Genomic DNA, 21536 nt, shown 5'->3' on the forward strand with positions numbered 1-21536 from the left:
ATAAAATACATGGAACAATGATTTTAAGCACATCCTTAAGGACGAGAAGGTACTGTTTGATTTGCTAGACAGTGGACAGTTGTGCCTGTGCAGATTCTGCTGACGATGAACTTGAAATCTTAGTATCATTTCTACCTAAATTTTCTGCCTGACAGCAAAGTGTCTGGAATATATGAGGGTATAACTAAAGTATCACAGGCATGTCTAAGAACTTTTCATTCGGGCTCAAAATATTGCTTTGCTCTAGTTTACCTAAATGGTAACAACAGGATTTAAAATAAGCCATCTTAGTACTTTCCCCCCTTCCCACCACAAATCCGCATTTCTGGCAGAGCGAAGAGTTGAATTCATGTTTAAGAAACATGAATCCTTTTTGAGCTCTTTAGAATACACAAAACTTCATGCAAACATCTGGTTCACTGGAACATGCTCTTATTGCAAGCAGAAGACCCTATGCCAGTGTCGCCCAACCTGGTGATACCATTACAAAGCTGCAGATTACCAGTTCCGTGGGAGGATGGACACAATCCTGACTTGAAATGCCCCTTCATATCTATGATGATCAGACTACATACAGTTCTGAACTCTGGGAGAGTACATTGAACTTTGCAATTCCAATGCAAAACTCCCCCCCAAAAAACAAAACAAAACCAAACCACAAAAAAAACCCACCACAACCAACCAACCAACAAAACCAAACCCACAATTTTGAAATGTCTTCTTATTTTAGTACTTTAAAAATTCAGAGATGCAGTAAAACCTGAGTAAATCCTGTTCTGAGCTAACTGATAGTTCTAAGGTGATTTAATATCCTCAGATGAAAGTAGTCATATAAAAAGTGACAATAGATTGGTATTTGTTATTTCCTGACATACACACAACTTGTTCTCATTTATGTGGCAGCAATCTGAAGAAATCTCAACATGGTTTATTGGTGGGGAAGAAAGGAATCATTTCCTAAGTGCCATGTATACAGGGAAGGATGTGTTAAACTAAAAGGATTGCAGCAGTTAAGGTAGGGAGAGAGTAGAAGTGTTTGAACAGCAGTAACTTTTCATAGGAAAATACTGCATTGCATTTTCTCTGTTCATCCGAGCTGCCCCAAGTCTCCTCAGGAAGTTAGACAACAACTTAAATTAGATGCCATGGCAGTGAATGGCCAATCATTCTGCCACAGGAGGAGAATGGAAAGGAAAAACAATGAGGAGGTGCAGTAACTGGAGCTCACTTTGCGGACCCCAGCTTGCTGTCCCTGTTGTCTTGCTGTGAGAATGGCACGGTGAGGGAGACAGTACCGCTGTGAGGGGCAGAAGCAGCCACCGTGTCTTACAGCCCACTAGGACCTCAGCAACTGGCACCTGTGCTGCCACCCTGTCCAACTGGGACACAGCTCCTGGCGGCTTCTCCCAGGTGGGCAACCTGTGCTTCAAGCCTGTCTTCCTTCATCTTCTTGCACTTTACTAACTTCCAGCAAGATTAAAACTGTCCAGCACTGTCCTGCTGTCACTGAAGTCAATGTTAACACTTCTGCTGCCTTGATGGTGCATGGGGTGGAGAATAAGGAAGGACATAGACCTACCTGAAAGGAGGTTGTAGCACGAACGATGTTGGTCTCTTCTCCCAAGTAGCAAGTGATAGGATCAGAGGAAATGACCTAAAGTTGTGCCAGGGGAGGTTCGGATTGGATACTGGGAAAAAATTCTTCATGGAAAGGGTTGTCAGGCATTGGAACAGGCTGCCCAGGGAAGTGGTGGAGTCACCATCCCTGGAGGGGTTTAAAAGGCGTTTAGACAAGGTTCTTAGGGACAGGGTTTAGCGCTAGAGTTAGGTAAGGTTATGGTTCGACTTGATGATCCTGAGGGTCTCTTCAAATGATTCTATGATTCAATGGCAATTCTTATTTCCATGACACTGAGTGGATGATTTATCATTCAGCTGAGGCTGGACAAATCTTTTATCAGCATGTATGCAAATGAAATCACAGGCAGTGCAGGGACTGGAGCCACACAGACAGCGGAAATAAAGACAAGGCAATGGGATCACTAGTGACCTGACAGTGCTGCTGACTTCTCATTAATCTTATTTTCCATTAAAGAAAATGAGAATATAGACAAGAACAGGGGAAAGTATCTGGAGTGCTTTTGAGGATTTATCACAAATTTCCCTCTGTTGCAAAATTATTTATATTTTAAGTTCTTCAGTGTATACTGTTAAATTGCTATCAGAGGGCTTTTTCCAGGTATTTTAGGAGACAAAAATAGGCATTTTTTTCCTCCTCAGTCTCTCTATTTTCCCTTAGTAACTTAGAAGTCTACGGGTTGACTTTAACCAAATTTGATTAAAGATAGTTATTTCAGAGAATTTAATTCAAGTTTCATGAATGTCAGTGGCCACCATCTTCAGAAGCTAGAGAATCCAACCAAAAGGTATACATGGCAAGAAAATCAATGGACCTCCAGAGCTGCATTGCTCAAAGAACCAAATATTCCAGAACAAATATTTATCTGTTATTTGTACCATGAAGCAGAAATTAAACAAATAATCACTCTCAGCAGCAGCCACTAATAATGCACAGTTGGTCAGCAGCCATTAACTTCTGTCTCTATGACTGTTATAGTTCCCTTCTAGATTAAACTTTATGTAGCCAGGCAAAATTTTCAGATTATGTGTTGTTGGGTTTTTTTTGGTGTTTCACCCCCCCCACACACACCCTCTGTTAAGAAACAACAGACCAAAAACCATACTGAGTTGCCTCTTGTAAAACTAAGGCCTGAAATATTCCTATTCTGGTGGAAGGCTAGGGAAAAAATGGATTTGTTTTTAAAAATGTATTCCTCTTATTTCTTTCTCTTCATTTTTCTTTTCTTTACAGCATGTGCTTTTGAATACTTTCACTGACATGGAAGCTGAGAAAGCAAACCCTGATCCATTTTACAACTATTTAGAAGTATGAAATACGATTACTTAACTGCATCATGAGTTTGAAAAAGAATAAGTCAATTCATTACTTTGTAGTACAGCTTGTCCACTAATCTTTACCCCCTTATTTTCTTTCACACTACGGATTTTCTAAAAAAGGGTAAATTCCAAACTCTATAGACAGTTAGCACAGTTGTACTAACTTATAGTTTAACAATATAGTAAACAAAACCATTATTCCCTACTATGAAGACAGTATTTATAATGACTACTGAAATAAAAATGGGTGATGTGCAACTAAAACCATAGCATAATAGCAGACACCAGAACTTTACTTGGCTATATCCAAGGGTTTATGACTTAATTATTTCAAAGTGATGAAATTGTGACATAAATTATCCATATATAATTTACTGCTTCTGTAAAGCTAGAGCTTTAAGAGTTCGTAATACTCAGGAGCTAGTTTGATATGTCTGTATTCTAAGGAAGAATTATGTCGGTGGGAACAACTCTACTATTTCAGCATGGCGTTGTAGGCTAAAGATTTTCAGTGGTTAGTCTCTTATGAAAGAGATAATCCTTACTACTTTGAAGCCAGGGAGGTTTTCTTATTGCCTTCATTGGAAGCAGGATTGAACCATCATTAAACATCAAGTATTTAATAGCTACTGACTGCTATAAGAACCAAGGGAGACAGAGCAAATTCACTACTTCTTAATAGATTTCAATCTGAAATTAAATTAAACTCCTAATTATTGTCTTCTGCAGCAGTGAATTCTAAGTGCCATAGCAGCACTTAAGAAACTTTATAGAAAATAGATATTTCTTATAAGGGGGAATTAGAACTCACAGTCCAGAGAGTCCAGATATACTGGCTTTGCTTCTGTTTCCATATAATTTATACCCTTCCCTTTGTTTCATCCTCTGTTCCTTTCTTGGATGGAAGTATTCTCTTCTTCCAATTTCTGTTCCCTTCTGTAAGAGGAAGATTGAGCTAAAACACAGGAGGTTCATCAGCAATTCACTAACCCCTCTCTGCTGTAAACCCTAAAATATCAGACTTCATGAATTGATTTTCTATCACTCTCTGCTGCAGGCATAACTGTTAATGAAGTTGCCAGGTCTGTTGAGATTCTAAAGATTTATTTGTTATACTGAACATAATGTCAAGACAGAGAGTTATTGGTTGCTTTACTCTGGCAGTTTTATTCATGAAGCAGAATACGGGAACTTACGGAAGCTTAGCTCACTCAATACATCACTTGTGAAACTCAGTTAAAAGCTTAATGAAAACTTAGTTTAAAGGAGAACAATTACCTGTAACATGCAAATATTTTATAAACAAATTGCCATAAAACATCTAAGTAAATTATTCTGGCATATAATCACTTTAAGAAAGTTGTGGGCTGACTTCCTTGTACTAGCCCTTCATCAATCCAAACCACAGCATTCAGTTACAGAAATGTGCCCTTAAATGTCCTACCTTGTTCAGTTTGTGTCCCTGTCCCCTCATATTTGAGTTCAGCTGCATCAAGGCACATATAGGAATCAAATCTGGATCTGGGACACAAAAATCAGATCTGACACAACACACCAGTTTCCTACCTCCAGCAATAAATAAAAGCTCTCAACATGGTTATTTGTACAATAGCAGTACTAAGATTAACTTGGTGAGAGAGGAAAAGCACTGTGCAAGGTGCTGTCTGTCCAGATATAACTGTGGCTCAACACCAATGCCTCAGACTGGTTCTCTCCTGGCTTCCCAACCCTGATGAGCAGAATTGCACATCCCAGCAACTGCCAGGCTTGGCTGTGAGCTACCACAACCATCATCACACTTTTAGGGAATACAAGCTGCTTATCGAGAGCTGCTAGCTATCAGTGGACGCATACCTTTGATCCTGTTATCCATAGTCATTAAGGGTCATCTCATGAGTTCCAAGGACTGGAAGCTTAGTTATAATCTAATTTAAAACAACAACAGCAACCAACAATAAGAAATTGGTATGACTACCTTTCAACTGCGTGACATAGGACATAGTTTAGAAAAAACAATACGCCACTCTGAAATAAGCAGCAGGAAAATAATTGAGTCAGAGGAGAGACTTTTTGGAAGCTGAAAGCTTAGATTATTTCCAAACCAAAAGCAGCATAATTTAAAATTTGGAGAAAATACAAGTGAAAGTCCTGAAATGAATGTAAAACTCTGTTTCTAGGTGGTTGTTTTTCTTTCTTGGAAGATCCTGTCTAGAAAGAGAGTTGTTCACTTCTACAGAGATTGATTTCTTTATGAACAAATCAGACTGAGTCAAGAAAGTGAAAACAGACTTTAAAGTGTTAAATCCTACTTTAGTGACACTGACTCCAAACCCAAAAATTAACAAATTTCTTTTATTTTTTTTTTCCAATGGACAGTATTTTGGTAGGAATTAAGTAAGGAAAAGCAAATTTGATTTTTTGAGTCTTTTAATAAACATTATACATGTTTCGAAAATCTGAATTTCCCATTCAAAAAGTTAGCATCCTGAACATGGGAAACATTTGAGATTTATTGGACCTAAACTCCTACCTTGAACTGAAGCAAGTATGTTTCCATTTTCCAGCAAAAATGGACTTTTGTTGGAGTGAGTGTGCTACAAATCAAATCCATGTGCTCCAACAACCTGACCAGAACAGACTTTGGGTATTTGGTCTCCTCCTCTCACAGGTAACTCTAGTGACACCTACTAGATACCAAACAAGCTCTGTCATAAAACCAGTTCGATTTCTTCTTTTCCTCCTTAGCCCCCCAAGACATTCAAGTACTCCTACTTGAAAATATTTGCCTGTGAATCTTGAAATACAAAAATCAGAGCAGAACCAACAAAACACTGGAGTTTAATAATACATATTTGCCAAAATATGAATGTAGAAAGTCAACATTTGTGACTACACAGAGGGAAGATACAAGACAGTGCTGTGAGGCAGAAAGGCTTTTCCAAGTTTGGGATCACTGCCTTACTCAGGCAAGGAGAACTAAATTCCAATAAAATCTTTCACATCCTTCAACATGGTTGTGTGTTCTGTATATGCTTTATCGTTTTGAAAATTACATTTTAGAGTGTTTTTAAAAGATCTATTTTTTTTGCCTTTCTTTTGTGAAGCAAAAATCTCTAGCTATAACAAGTCAAAGAGAGAAGAAAAAGAATGGGATGAGGAATATATTTAGGACATAGAATGATAAAACATTGAATAAACACATCATGCTGCTCTCTCAGTGTTTTCTGTGTGTTACCCAACCATTTCTTTGCTTAAAATAGGAGGATTTGATTTAGTCATAAGATATTCCTTCCACACATTTAGTCCTACCTGAACTTACATTAGAATTGGTTCAATAAGAATGGTGCTCTTCCAGTTCCAATATGTGCATTTTGCTTAGTACTCCCGCATTATTCTTTTGTTGTAATCTTCATTGAAACTCAGTATTATACTCCCACTCTCAAAGTACCAAATCATGTTCATGATTGCGTTGTTTTGTGGATAATGCTTAAAATCGCTGTTCAAATTATTTTGCTTCCTATGCTTCACTTATGAAATAGTTTAAAATGTATCAAAACAAAAAGTAGTTTTAAGAGTGTCTTCTACCCCTCCTTCCCAAGAAAAGCAAAAACCAACAAAAGAAGAATTCAGATCCAGCCAACTTGGGTGCTTTTGGTTTTCCTTTCCCTAGTCCTTTGTTTAGTTACTAAGCTGAATATTGCAACTAACCCTGGCCAGAGGCAAAGTACAGCGCACATTTTTCACATGATTCTACATATTATCCCAGGGATGTCACCTACAAACATATGGCACACATCGTTTTCTGTAAAAACCCTTCACTCAACAGTCTCTAATGGCTGGATTTCACATTTGACAGGCAAAGTTGAAGACAAAACTAGAAAAATGTTGTGGGTTTTTTTCTTCTATTAGGTGATGACACAAGTGTCTGTAGGATGCTCTCCCTCAGCCAAACTCCATGCGATGACAGAGTTGTTCTACACACGTAAAATTGGCCTCTAATAACATTATCACAAAAAGTTCCACAAACCGAGGAGAAAACACGTGTTCTTGTTCAAGGTCACAGACCCAGGCTGAGCTGTTGTTAAATTAAAGTTACCCTTTTGAGATGCTTAAATTATCTGTGCCATGTGGATTGGGACAATTGACAGCTGATGAGAAAATTACTTCTTTATTACCTCGGGGGAATTCCCACACCTATTAGACCTCAGTGGAAATGAGATAAGTTTGCTTTAAGCTCCTTCCGGGCTGTATGCCAGAGTTTGGCAGAGTGCAGAAAAGAAACAGAGCTCCCAGGCAAGCAGTCACTTAGGCTTGGATTTGGTGTTTGAGAAGGAATGCCTAAATGAGGGGAAAAACAAACAAACACACACAAAACCAACCAACCAAAAACCCCAACAACAACGAAAAACACGTGCTATGCTTTGATTAGATGAATCAGAGAATGCACCGTCTTTCAAAAGAGGTAATTTTAAGAGACAAAAAAGAACCTGTGAATAGGTGAATCGGTGAAGGGATAGGGTATGCAAGCAAAGCTGAGACAGTAAAGAACCTGAGGTTATCGATTTAGCAGCCACGGGTTACAAAACAGTCTGTAAGATTATTATAGATCCTGATGTGTAATTTCTCAAATGCACATGACAGATTCATCATAAATAATAAACCAATGCATAAATGTGGCTTATATCTCGGGGGATAATGCCATGTTCTTTTCACTTGCAGGTCATCAGCTGTCATTTTATTTCCTAGCATTAGGGTCTTCTAAATCCCTCAACATTGACGGTCCACTTCTACATAAATAATGTTGCACCCCTGCAGCTGGCTGAGTTTTCCAGGCAATACTTGAGTGTAACAGAGTAGAATAGCTTTTCTTAATTGTCATACAAGTAGCAGGGAAAGTGTAATTTTATTCTCACATCGTATGGGGAGCAACACAATAACAATATAACTCCTGAAGCTGTTCTGTCTCTCCCACCCCTTTGCAGCAGAGCTTCTCCTAAGGACCCCTTACAAGACAATCTGGATTCTCATGTCACTGCTAGCTGGCACAGACCACACTGCAACTAGAATATCCTGCAGCTAAATCCCTACTTGTTTCAAACCCCTGTGATTTGGACTCAACACTGATGTGTGGGAATGCCAAACATTCATACTGTTTAAGATTATCCAGGATGAAACTCTTAGACAGCTCTTAGAGGATCTTCTAAAGACTTATCAGGTCCTCTTACTTGCTACCTTTTTTGTCTTGACAGGAACAGCTTGGCTCCAAGAAAGGGAATTCACAAAATATTCTGAAATTCCCTTGAATGACCCTGCCTTTTCTTCATCTTCTTTCTGCATCCTACAGGCTAAGTAAGCTTTCCATGGTGCCTCACCTGCTTCTGTTCCTAGCCCTTAACTCTCCTTGTACAGAGATTTCTAGGCTCTGAACTCTCCCATTAACTCCAGTAGGATCCTAAAAATTGATTGTTGACAAGTAAAAATTCCTTTGCAAATCTACTTTGCACACTCCCAGCAGGGCTTGGATTATGTATTCTGCAGGACTGTGATGATCGTGAAATGACACAAACATTCTCTCGTTTATACTTTATAGGCTGTCAGTGAAACTCCTGGCAACAGATCTCCAATTAAATATTTGCTTTTCTTGAGTGGTCTCAGTCAGATAGTTCTGCAAAGATAACTCAAGCTACCCAGCTGAAGCTTACTACATTATTTATTAGAGCAATAGTAAGTAAAATAGTCATCATCATCAGTGTATTTATAGACTTGTTTTACTTTCTTTCCATCTAGGCAGAGCTAGATAGCTTCTTTCAGAGTTTGCTTTTAACCCTGGGTTTACTAAGGCTATACAGACACATTTTCTTTCCAGGTAAGGGCATTAAAGGTTTATATGTTTATTTGTTTGCTTTCTTTTTGCTTTAAATTTATCTTTTATTAAAAAGCCACAAGAAGCAAGCAGTGGAAAAACACTACAAAAGCGGTGTAAGCTCTTGGCTCACAGGGTCCCAGCTGTCATCTGACTGTGGATTTTAAAACGTCAAAAAACAACATGCAAGTGAAAAGAACATGTCATTTCTCTTCTCACCCACCTCTGGATAAGTGGAATTTCCATTAAAAAAAAAAAAATCAAGGTAATTTGGTTTCACTTGACAGCAGGAACTAAAAGGGTATCAACATTAGTGTCATCACTAGTATCCTGGATTCCTCCACTGTGAGGTTTCTGCCTGATAGAAGAGGACACTTGCAGAAACAGATGAAGTCAAGCTCAGAGAGCAAATGGGCATTGCTCTTACTTTCAACAAACATCAACAGATACTTCATATTTGAACTTGAACTTACAAAAGGGATAAATACAGACAAAATAAAACCCATTTCTAGACATTGCAGCTGACATTCATCAAATGGTCAGTAATATTACATGTTTTTTCTACTGGCCAACTATAAACGTGCATGGCAACATCTTCTTGTACAACATTTTTGTTTGTATAAAACACAGTAATAACTGTATAGCTGATAATCCCCTAGATCAAAACTGTTTCTACAACCTTCCAATTCAAGGGAGTTAATTTCCACCTGTGAGATTTCTGTCATCAGATGTCAGGGCTGCAAACAGTACGAAACAGAAAAGAGCTACTAAATAGTTCAGTTCTGACACAGTGATCCACTACAATGTCCATATATATACATACATCAATCATCTGCTCAGCCACATCTCCTTCCTGTTTTCCTCAACATTCACCCAGACTTAAGCACAAGGCAGGATCAAGATGTAAATGAGTCAAATTCATTTTAAACCTGGATCTCCTATAGCTCAAGAAGAGGTGGAGAAAAGTACTTAATAGTGTTGGTTCCCATTCTGCCCATGCTTTGCCGTGTTCCCAAAACCTGCAGTCTCTGTGCTTATACTTCAGTGAGGTCCACATTAAGAATTGCTATGAAGTGGTTTAAATTTCCACAGGGTGCAAGGCATCATCCAGCTTTTCCATTTTAGGAGAACCACTCTTGTTTCTTGGGATGTCTCTGACTTTTGACATCCTCCCTGTTGCTGCCTCCCTGTGGCTTCACCAACATATTGCACTATAGGATAAGGACATAGCACGAGGCAGGTTAACGGACCCTCATCTGATCTCTAATCCAACCTCCTGCTCAATCAAGATGAGCTACCAGGTCAGATCAGGTTACCCAGAGCTTCATCCAGTCTGATCATGAAAATTGCAAAGAATGGAGATCTGCACAACCTAATTCATCAACCCATTCACTGTCCTCATTGTGACAGTTTCTCATATCCAGTCAGCAACTCATAGAGCTGCGAGCGTAATTCCCACTGCACCTCACCATCTAACTTTTTGAAGTAGGTTCCTAGTCCTTCATGACTTCTGCAGTCTCCCTATAGAAATTAATGGAAAATCTACATGCGAGTTTTCTACTATTAATTTTTATTAACTGACAAATGAATTAAATGTCCTTACCTATAAGATTTGGTTCACTTTTCCACATGACTCAAAGATCTTTTCATGGTTAAAGAATGTAAATCTGATCCATGTTCTTGTGATCTAACACTCTATCATCATTTTGTTAATCTACTTGCAAGACAACAAATACTGGGGCTTTTAAACTTATTTCCTTTGAGTATTCTTCGCAGAATGTACTTAAAGAAAGCCAAATGAAAAGTCCCTGTATCCTTGCCTTCAGTTCCAGGTCAGCCTGGAAGTATATTGAGGTACTCTAAATTGTATTAACTGTCATTTCTTGTGGCATTGCTTGTACTAGAAGATCCAGGAGAAAAGATATAAAGAATAATCTTTTCTGCTCCTGCTCACCTGGGATTTCTTCACTTTAAGAGAATCCTTAGTTGGAACTAGCAAAAGTGGAAAAATCCACCACAAGCAAGAGTGGCTATACATTAAAAAATCTGATCTCATGTCAAGCATTACTTTAGTTGCTTATTTTATATATATCTATATATATGTAAAAGATTGATGAAAAAGAAAAAAATAATCTCCACAGACAGTCTGCAGAACACATAAAAAACGCTATATGAATATAAATTTGCTTTGTTCATATTCCTTTTTGTTTGCATTTCCCAAATACTCCAGTGAAAAAACTTCCCTAGCACAAGTCTTTACAAAGATTTAGTATCATAGGATCAAATTGCAAATGAGGAATGGTACACTCAAATACATTGTTCACATTGCTTTTAGTTATAAGTCATTTGAAGAGAGGACAGGAAAGTTGCCACATATCTTCTTTAAATGAATATTCGTAATTGAACATTTGTGAATGACTGAGAATTACTGACTTTAAAAGGTGAATTAGAATGCCTACAAATAATCGAATAATATATAAACGGGAGAAGAGTGGATTGAAGAGATTAGACAAATGGTTACACTTCAAACTGAAAAACACAACCATGTTTTCGAGTGAGACAGGTAAAACCCTGCTTCACTTATTTTGCATGATGTTTAACAACTACCAGTGAACAAACTGCCTAGGTTGGCCACCCTCAGCCCTATATCATTGAAACCTTCCTTCGACTTTCTTGCAAAGGGACATATGTGTGTCCTGAAGGCTGTGTGTGTGAGAAACTCAGGTTTCCTTCTCCTCCGAGATACTAAATAGGACAAAGGTCTTACACTTGAGAGAAGTGGTTGTTTTCTGACCCTCAGCTTGATTGTACACCAGCCAAAAGCTACCAATACATCACAGCCAGGCACACTGTGCTTTAACCCTACCCATAGTCCCCAATTAATTAACCTAAAGTGAAAGCCTCTTGTCAGCCTAACTTGCATGAGAAATTCTTCCCTAGCCTCCAAAACTTGCAAACAAAGCAAAATATCAATAGTATTTCATAAGCACAAGTTCAAGAGAGTATGCTGTTCCATGACTATAAAAAAATAATTACTGTTTACCGTAAGAGATTTCCCTACAGAGGGTATGTGGAGAGCCATCAAGACCCATCACTCACAAAGCTTATGCAGGCAAAAATCGGACTTTGTGCTCAAACTCCACACTCAAGTACAAGAATGAAGGTGACTATCACTGTAAGCATCTCCAGGCCAAAGCTACAGCAAGGGAAGAGCAAGAGCGGTTTCTGAAAGAACGTCTGTGTGGGACCCACCATGCTCAGCTGTCACGTGCAGCTGCAGGGCAGCGACTGGAAGAAGTCCAGGGGAGGGTAGAGTAGAGTAGAAGGAGAGGGCTCGGGCCCCCAAGACAGAGTTGAATTATAGGCTGTGTGGGAAACTAAGAACATCTGGAAGCCAGGTTTCTACAGTGAACCTTGGAGGAAATGGTGTGCATATGCACAAGTGCACATGTAAATAAAGCTTCCCTGCTTGGGTCATTGATGGTACATGCTGATTTCTTTCTTCATATATCTACTGAGTGCTATCAATATACAGTCTCAGTCGTAAACTGTGACTCATGTCTAAGTTTGTTTTTCTTTTTTCCCTTAAGCACTAGTGTTCGATTTTTCATGTTGCTCTGTGTGCTACTAAAGGGTCAAATTTTGAAATATTTTAATCAAGAAACACATCTGCTATAACCTGTTAGAGCCAGGCGTTTACAACTGAGAGAGTGTTTTGACCCTGAAGAGTGATTTGAGAGACAGAGAAATGAATTGCGACTTTAAATTTAGCCTGAATAAAAAAAGAAAGCAAGGGAAAATGTTTCTTTTTTGGTAGAAAATCTAATTTCACTAGAGACTTAAGGTTTAATAGGGTCTGGAACCTTGGCTTGTCCCACAGAAAGGAATATGTCCAATGAAGGAGAGTTGTGCTCAGTGAACATGAGGCCCCTGAGTAGAAACCCAAGAGCCTGCATCGATTTTCTACAGCAAGAGACTGCAGCATTCCCTCATGCTAAAGTTAATTCTGTTTGATACTGTTTATCTGGCTAAGACACATTGACATGGAACATTTTTCAATATAAGAAGATTTAGACTCCTATTTGTGACCACTGTCAGAGAGGATTCCTGTATTGCTTGGCTGAGAGCAGCCTGTGAGAATTGCCTGCCACTAACACCGTGGTATTTCCAGGTGTTGTCACTGCAATGTCACTCTGACATATTCCCCAAAGAACCCTCACTCCTGACACAAGCACATGCAAGATTCGTAATAATGTGTTCAGGAGTCTTCCCCACTCAGCTTCCCAGTTTTGCATCTGCTTCCACAGATACAAGCCTTTTGATACAAGTGTCATGCAAAATGATTTGCATCTTTCATATTTTTAATGTGGCAGGCTCCACTATCCCACCCACTACTACTTCTATTTCAGGGAGCTGTTTTATGACTAACTTCACTTAAAGAGTATGTTATAATAGAGATCAGATGGTAAGAGACTTAAGGACCCCGAGCCTTGGCAAACATTGTACCTAATTCCAGTTTAGAGTGCAGGGACGAATGTCAGAACATGCCCATCATTTCCCCTTCTCCTTGCTGTCCTCCTTCTTCCGCAATCCACTTGTGTTTGTTTCTGTTCTGTGAAGTTACACATGACAGTCTTCCTCCTAGTGAAGTTTTAATTCTGGATAGAAAACGGGGTGATAATTATGAATACCGCTCCAGCCTGGCAGTTTACATATCTTGATCATTCACACAAATTCTACATCCTTCAATATAATGATGTGCATCCTACCTTTATTTTTGGATCTTGGTAAGTGGTATCAAATACAAAAATTTCTTCTGTCCCACCTCTTAACACTGCTAACAAGCATTCAGATGACCTGTAAGAACAGGGTAAGCAGCACTTTCATTACGAGCTAAAATACTTAAAAAAATAGTTTGTATTTGAACATGATCTCAAAAAGAATAATCTATGTACTACCCATGTTATTTTAATGGTAAAAGAAGTTTACATTCTGAAGTGATTCAGAATACAGGAGGTTTATCAGGTAGCTGTTGTATAACCTAATTCTGTAATCAACAGGTGAAGAAGCAGTGGAACTGCCAGGAAGCTTAATTGACTTCTTGGACTAAGACACTCATCTGTAGAGAAGTTAAAAGCCTGAAGCAAGGCCTGAATTTCTTTTTACAAGTCTAAAATGAAATGTCTATTGATGTGACACTAAGCATCATTCACTTCATAAACAAACCACTAATATCATATCAGCGTGTAAATATCAGACCAAATCCCAACAGAAGTCCTCGGTGGAACTGTGGATACTAATCAAAATTCCCCAAAATGAAACTCACTCAGCGTTTTCTTAATTAATATCAGGTCCTCAGAACACGCTGAAATTTAAGTGCTGTAATCACAGGCTGCACCGCAGTTCTCTAATTAGCAAGTGTTCATGGAATGTGCTGCTCTGCAATAGGACACATTCTACAATGGCTCATGAGTGGGAAGGTAACAGACACATTTAATAGCACAAATTAACTTGATGATAGCGAGGAAGCCTCTCTGTCAGTGATATCACAAATTGAATTATCTGCTATCTCACTCATGATGAACAATAAATAAGAAAGCAACACAATTGCTTGCAAATAAAACAGCACAAGATCAGCTTAAATATGTCTGTCTTGGCATCTCGTTGACGTAGCAGCATTCACTCCCTTAACTCTGATACCATTTGTTTGTAGGTAAACTGGATCTTCAGCATTATCTTAATTAAGCTGTTAAAATTTAATTTACTTTTTCAAAGGAGAGTATCTCGGGCACTACGCAGCGTGTTTTCATTAACAATGCAGCAGCTTCCACAGACTGCTTTCAAGATGAACAGAAACGAACAACAAAAAGAACTCAATCAGGCAATGGCCCTGTGGGGGGAGAGGCAGACACTGGGCAACACAAGTCTCTCAACAGTCACCCTAAGACACAATAGATGTCCCAAAGGAAGTGAGTTACGAAGCAATTAAGCTGCAAACTATGTTTTAAGGCCACATAGTTTATTTAAATTAAACTTTGAGTTTGTAGACAAATGTTAAAGACTGTAAATACTTGTATCAAAAGTTCTTTTCAGGGTTTTTTTGATATTTTTAGATTTAACTGAAATTAAACCCTGCTGGGTTTTGACTTTGAAAACAGTTGAAGAGACTAGCAGATTATTTTAAAACAGAAGACGTTTATCAACTGTTGTAGCTCATTTAAAGAGATTCCAAGACCACTCTCATCAGTTCAGTAATTAATCATATTAACTGCAGATGCAATACACTTACTTGGCACTTGCTAGAACTGCAGATTCAAAAAGATCCAAGACAATGAGTGATCCAAATAGGTAAAGTATGATGAATTTTTAAAAATTTTTATAAAGTGCAATGAATCTTTGGTGTCAACCAAGACTGCAAAATACAGAAATATTAGTCTTTCCCTACCCCTCTCACCCCGCCATGCCTTCCATGCAATTCTGGACCTTCCACTTAAATGCAGAAGGTATAATATCCCATGAGTCATGACTGGGAGATAAAGATGAACCGGCAGCAACTGAGCTTAAAATTTCACAGCTCATAGTTACACTGATGTAGTTTGAACAATTGCAGATAAGGTTTGTGTCTCTAACATGCTGGTATTTTAGTTTACGCAGTTAACATATTATGCAGTCTTTTGCAGTTATAACATGCTATTGTAACCAAGTATGTGAGTGCATATCAGTTAATCCATCAATTTTTTGGCAAGTAGTATGTAAAAACACTGCCATTCTAAACGATTTATTCATGTTCTTAACCAAAAGAGATTTCCATATTCTGTGATTCCATTTCAGTCACATCAAATGCCTTTTTCACTGTTTTGTGCAACTATACAACTATAGTTGATCGTTCTACTAGACTTGATCTCAGACATACTCCAAATGTGATATGGAGAACTGAATCAGAGGTACTAAAGCTGTTCGTCTGGTACGAATGACAGAATTTTGATTAAAGACACACCAATGCTGACAGTTGATTGTTAGAATACTTGGATAAAATTTAGGTTTTTCAATATCTTGTAGGAAATAGCTTTCAAAGACTGCATTATACTATCTGCAACATTGGATTAGGAAGATGACTATTCTAATGCAACTGTTTCAGAAATAGCTTAACCCAAGCAGCACTTGAAACAACGAATGGGAAGAGACAGGAGAACGGGACAAAGGGATTAAAAGTGAACCTGAAAATACTTCTTCAGAAGCACTCTTTGTCACTTAGTGGAACGAGTGCCTCAAGTAGGAGACTTCAAGGGTGTAGCCATTATGTGAACTATTTTATTTTAGTCTCAAAGTTAGAGGAAAAGTACTTAATGAAAAAAAAAAAAAAAGCTGAAAAAACATGAGCAAGTACAAACTCAATATCAAAAACTACACCAGAAAACAAGGCTGAGATTCAATCAGTTAAGAAGCTGTTAGCACAGATCTCTTTCCTTCAAATGTGATGAAAACTTTTCAGCTATGGTCTGTGGTGAAGCTGCCCTGTAACACCAATTCTAAGAATTTAAGATGTAGATTCTGAAATTGTCCAGTAATTGAGAGGAACTACAAAGAAAACTTTCAACATGTTACTGACAAAAAAAGGTGTCATGGAAGAAAGCCTTATCACCTCATTCCACAAATCTCTTTCTTTACTGCATTTCAGGTTCAAAATTAAAACAAATTTTGTTTTGGCTCTTCCCACCCTCCTCCCTCCCCCCATTTCCCCTCCAGTCTCCAAGTAGATTAAGCCAAGAAAGCAGTAACTTCTCTGACTGACTGAAAGAACAAATTGTTGAGACTCATACCTTTATTAGAATAAGAAAGCCAGGAGCACAAACATTCTGCTGCAGGAGATGGAATTGCGTGAGGACAGAGGAAGCAATGCTGTTCAACACCAAATCTTCATTAATCTAATACTCAGACAGGTTATGTGGGAAATGTTGGTCCATTTACTACTACTTTAAGCAAATGACTCGTGTCTCTCTAGTGTGATGGCAGGTCCTGGACAAAGAAGGAACTGATAATCTGTAAGACTGAGATCAAAGACTCAGTGATCTGGAAGTAATTAATCTGCTTTCCTGGACATACAGCAAGACCTTACCTCCCATTTCATAATATTCCAGGACACTGAGGAATACAACTGAGGCTTTCTTGTAAACAGCCATATGAGGCACATGGTTAGCATGCCTAACGTCTTCAATTAAGTCTGCTGCTTTCCTGTAGATTCTAACCTGCAATTATAATTTTTACTTTCTAGCATAACACTCTCCCGGGCTGTGTTGCCTAATCTGGTGTCACTCCTAGACTCATATGGCAGGTAAGCTCACAGGTAAAACTCTCAAGATTGCATCTTGCTTTGTACAGCAAGGCAAGCAGAAGAAATTATCAATCCATCCATATTCTACTTCCCTGAGTTTGGATTGTAGACACAGATTTATGAAGTCCTTTCATCCAAAGGTATGACCTCACTTTTGCAGCTTTTAGTTTTCAGTGTTATCTCACTCCACATATATAATTTGACTTAGTAAGGTAAATGTATGCCAATTATCATCATGTCCCTATTTACGAAGCAAAGACAGGCCACAAGATACAAATAAAATTTCTTCCATAGCCGCCCACCTCCTCCTCCCCGCATCTACACACATGCAATTTACATCTGCTATTGTTTATTTCCCTCAAAAATTATCTGATAAGGCAAATGTCCATGACTATGGTGATTCAATGTTACTCAAATACAGGCTAGTAAGATGACTTCATGCCAACACCATTTATTTCCAAACAAACAGTTATAATTCGCCAAAAACCTTTAACAACTGCACAGTTACATAGGCATTGAGTCTCTAACTTCTTTTTAATGTTTCTTAGGCAAACCAGCAAAATAGAAAACCCTGCTGCTACACTGAAGAACAGTTAAGTACAGGCCAACAACAAAGCAATTGCGCTTTCAAGGCTGTGCACAATCCCCTTGTGCACACTGATTCCTGCAGCCCGTCATCTCCTGTTGATATGAGAAAGAGACTCCGTGTGGCAAAAAAAAATTATGCAAACCAGTTATTATACAGTTTTTATGTAACGGATTATGATATTCTATTCAAACTGGAATGGACCATGACAATGAGAACACATGCACATCTGTTAATGTCCACACATCTTATGCGTAATTTAACGTCCTTCAAGACCTCAGGAAACTACCCATTCATGATAGTTGATGATCAAGTCAGTTTTTTCTAACTTAAATAGTACAGGGCAAAAAGCTTAAAATGAAGACACTCTTTTCATGAAGTTTTCATTCCAAACCATTTTTGAATCACAGACTGACATTTATAACAAACCCTTGCAACCTAGTCTATTACCACAAGTAAGACTTCAATATTTTAGTGCTGTCAGATTACTTGATTGCAATATACACAATAAACAGTAAGTTTAGCCTTAAATCTTAACTGGCAGGTGACTGCCTTGCCTAAGAGTCTCCCTATGGCCTTCAGACTTCTGTTTTCATAATGTAAATACAGGCTAAACTCCAGATCAATCCTTGATTCTTTTCCAGGTAACAAAACAGAAAGCTATACTCCCCTGAGCCTGCAGTGGTATCGACTGAAGGTTTTCTTACCAAGTCAATTAGCAGTATAAATTCCACCCAGATGAAAGTATTTAGGTGCATGGTGAGATCGTTAACCTTATTATACCGCCCTGTCTTATTTTCAGGCTTCCCACTAATCTGCTGCTAATAGATACAGGTGCCATAATTATTGCCTACAAAGGTTTGTCCCTATAAAGGAGATAATTTGTACCACTGTCGTTTATCTCTCATGTTTCTAAGGTACCTCTTAACCTAACATGTGGAAAACATTACAAACATTTTGTACCTCCACAGAGGGAAGTGCCAGTACTTCTGGTTGTCTTCTTGTTCCCATCTGTGTCCTCACAGCCAGCCAGGTTGCACTGGCTCACTTCAGAGCTCTGGTGTTCAGGTAATATCTTGTGACACAGCTGAGGATCCTGGATTTTGCAAAATTGTAGTTCAGCTGCCAGTCTTGTGGTCTATTCCTGAGGAAATTATCTTTCCTTCACACTAACTTGTCAGTGCTACATGTAAATGCAGAACTTACACCCAGTGTGAAAGGCCCTAGTGCACAGCCTTGCCTGGAGGGACCTGATAGCTGGTGGCATTCTGCTACAGGGAGACTGATAAGGACATTGACCTTGAATGATATGGCTTTGCATGCCATCAGAAGATTGCACAACTGAAGCACCCCGCAAGCTTGCTCTCTCTGAAAGCAGTGCAAATCAGTATTGTGCACAGTCCTGCTATTCAAGGCTACTTTGCTTTTGAAAACTTCTCTTCTATCTGAGGCACCCTCCCAGAGTAGCATCTTACTGCTCTCTCTCCTCAAAGCACAATCCAATACTAAACCATTAAGACTGGGCACTTTTGTGGCCTTGTGACTCACTATAACTCACTTCAATTAATTTGTTATTTCCATGTCCTTGACAGTTTTGGTACAAGTAGGCAGTATTCTCTGGATACCTTCATTTCCTCAAGCCTTGCCACACATGTCTGTTAGCTACTTCTTTGTATTACTAATGAGTCTAAACAACACCTTGAGGCATCTTGATTAGCATGTTAATTAGGAAATTTCTAGTAGGCACTTTGTGTGACAGCTTACTCCCAAACACCAACAATAAAATGTGTCCAGATTGAGACATCAGGCTGAATGATAAAGATGGATACACTGGAAATGTTTGTCAAACAAATCAATCTTCTTTCCCGACTCCCAGTCCCTTTCCTCAACTTCTGTATGGCAAGCCCTTAAAAATTAATGGTTGAACAAAACTAGCCAGACACCGGCTTCTCAAGCAGCCTCCTGTGGCTCTGCTCGTCTTTCTCTTCTTTACTGTACATACAAACACAGATATAGGACTGAGAGCTACAGCGAGAAAGACTAGTCCACTGCTCTGAACACCTCCTTGCTAGCTGAGACCTCACCCAGCCTGCAGCTCATAGAAGGCTATGGGAATATTTCCAATGATTGTTACAGGCTTTGAGTAATGCCCAAAAGGTCAGATTATGAAACACAGTCTGCTCTTCTGCTGTACAAGACAATATCCTTGCTACATGCAACTCCCAGTTGATGTAAAGCCTGTGCTATCCACCTTTCCTCGTATCTCATTGCACCACACTAGTGGTAAAAAGCATTGACTTCCCAATATTTGGTTAAAATCAACAAGATTATCAGATATGACCTTTCTCACACAATCCTCTCCTTTTGCCTTCTTCTTCCAAAACAAATATAGGGCCAAAAATAAATCCAGGGCCATACACATTTAGACACTGTTTATTTTGCCTTAAAGAAAAATCCCTCTTAACTATTTCTCACACTGCTGTTGTGGAGTTAAGGTTCATTCACCATATATCCACTACACAAGCAACAGGGATGAAACACAGTTGCAATAAGCACTAATCTCCAGCTGACTGAAGAATGCTGATGTTTTTATTGTACATGGGTTAGCGAGGAAGGGAAAAAGCACATCACTGATCTCAGTTGAATTAGTTTTTTTTCAATAAGATTTTTTTAATATGGATGGATTCTCAAAGTGTCCCAGTTCTCTCGCATAGTTTCCCACTGAGCAGTGCTTTAATCTGGTATTAGTTTCAGTATTTTCAATGGAGTTACATAAAGCAGAAGGACTTTTGCATATGACTATACACTAAGATTAGACAAAGTCTGAGTGATACTATCCCAGGTGTCTACCCTAATCCATGGCGCAAAGTTGCTACCCTGGAAACAAGGCCATGTTTGTCAATGGTGTATTACCAACATATTTAATTAAACTAGAGCTGGAGGTTGTCTACATAACATACTGGACTGTGAACTTTGGCAGGTGAAAAGAAAAACAGCACCCATCCTACCATTTCCACTCCAAGGATGGTACTCCCAACTAGGTGGTAACTCTGCAAACGTTGCCAAAATCTGAGTTTATCCCTCAGAGCTCTAGGACATGAGTCACCACCACGTCACAAAGTGAGGTTCATTTCATTTATTCTAAGCCACCTAGATTACGGACAGCTCCTGCAAAACAGTGTCCATACTTTATCTCCATCCCCCTCCACAAAAGACAGACTGGATGGCTTTGACTTGACCGGTAACATCTAGGAGGCTAATGTAAAGCAAGAGCCTACCCTTGGTGTGCCAGAATCTAGCTAGTTTAAGAGATTAAATCAATAAAACCTGGGGTCTTCTCTAATGGTTCAGACCCATTATTTTCACTGCCTGCCTTTTGATCACTTTTCGTTTCACTAGCCTTGTTGTGGATTAGGTCAGCTTCAACACAAAATTAACTGTGTCAAATTTAATTCACCATTGTACAAGACAGAAGCACATTCAGGCCTAGAAATCTCTTGCAGTAAAATGCTGCCACAAAAGGGTATTATTGCTGGTGTCTAGCTCAGTCAATAATTTATTCTAGTGGCAGTAAGTCACTTGACACAAAGATAGGGGAACACATAGAGACGCAGAAGATTTGTGTTCAGACATGTGAGGTTATTAAAAAAACAGCAAAGAAATGCTAATTTTCAGTCTGAAGGTTTGAGATGAAGATTGTGGGAGCTACTGGTTCTGTCACCAGCTCGAGTCCCCTGGTAAATAAAAGCATTAGGTAAGCCCATTCATAAAATTCGGACTATTCTTGTTTATGTTAC

At 38.8% G+C, this 21536-nt stretch overlaps 1 long non-coding RNA gene across 3 annotated transcripts in view; it reads left to right on the plus strand.

Annotated features, from left to right (window-relative positions):
* The window catches only part of LOC139828859 (uncharacterized), a 327266-nt gene that overhangs the window by 302821 nt on the left and 2909 nt on the right, over positions 1 to 21536 (plus strand). For 2 of the 3 annotated variants that reach the window (XR_011740908.1, XR_011740907.1), the window contains exons 3-5: positions 5523 to 5626; positions 17094 to 17153; positions 17702 to 17745. This is a non-coding gene — a long non-coding RNA (uncharacterized lncRNA). The remainder of the gene's footprint in view (positions 1 to 5522; positions 5627 to 17093; positions 17154 to 17701; positions 17746 to 21536) is intronic. The other variant, XR_011740909.1, reaches the window with a different exon arrangement.

Source organism: Patagioenas fasciata, chromosome 11 (genome assembly GCF_037038585.1).
Source record: "Patagioenas fasciata isolate bPatFas1 chromosome 11, bPatFas1.hap1, whole genome shotgun sequence".
NCBI lineage: Eukaryota > Metazoa > Chordata > Aves > Columbiformes > Columbidae > Patagioenas > Patagioenas fasciata.